The sequence below is a fragment of the Penaeus monodon genome, chromosome 32 (genome assembly GCF_015228065.2).
Source record: "Penaeus monodon isolate SGIC_2016 chromosome 32, NSTDA_Pmon_1, whole genome shotgun sequence".
Lineage (NCBI taxonomy): Eukaryota > Metazoa > Arthropoda > Malacostraca > Decapoda > Penaeidae > Penaeus > Penaeus monodon.
This window is the reverse complement of record NC_051417.1, coordinates 7,735,368-7,735,786: the sequence shown is the minus strand read 5'-3', so window position 1 is coordinate 7,735,786 and position 419 is coordinate 7,735,368. Positions and strand designations below refer to the sequence as shown.

At 34.8% G+C, this 419-nt stretch overlaps 1 protein-coding gene across 1 annotated transcript in view; it reads left to right on the top strand.

The window, feature by feature from the left end:
* LOC119593447 (crustacyanin-C1 subunit-like) overlaps nucleotides 1–419 on the top strand; it is a 6,843-nt gene that overhangs the window by 3,254 nt on the left and 3,170 nt on the right. The gene's annotated exons all lie outside the window — the stretch shown is intronic.

Sequence of the window (419 nt, the reverse complement as noted above, 5' to 3'; positions counted from 1 at the left end):
ACCTAGAACAGCGCGTCTTTCCTCATCCACGCTGCCATACTTCTATTTAGACCTGCATATTTTTTATTACCATAACTTTACAGCAGTAGTCAGAGACCCTCACATACAGAAAATTCCTCGGCTTTCTATATATAATTTTATCGCCGTTTTCTGCTTCTCTCTTCTTGAGACTTACATCCACTTTCAACAAAATTATCTCACACCTGGAAAATATACAAAGACAAACTGTTAGCGTTTTGAAGAAATTATACTGTCTATTTGCTTTACGTAATTTACCTCGAGAGTATGATGATATTACTTTACACGACGAGAAAAGTATTTGCAGGAAGAAAAGAAAATCATCGATATTTAATGCTTATTGTGTCGCTATTTGTGATGAGTATCTCTGTCAGTTCTTATTCGTTTGTTTATTTGTACAG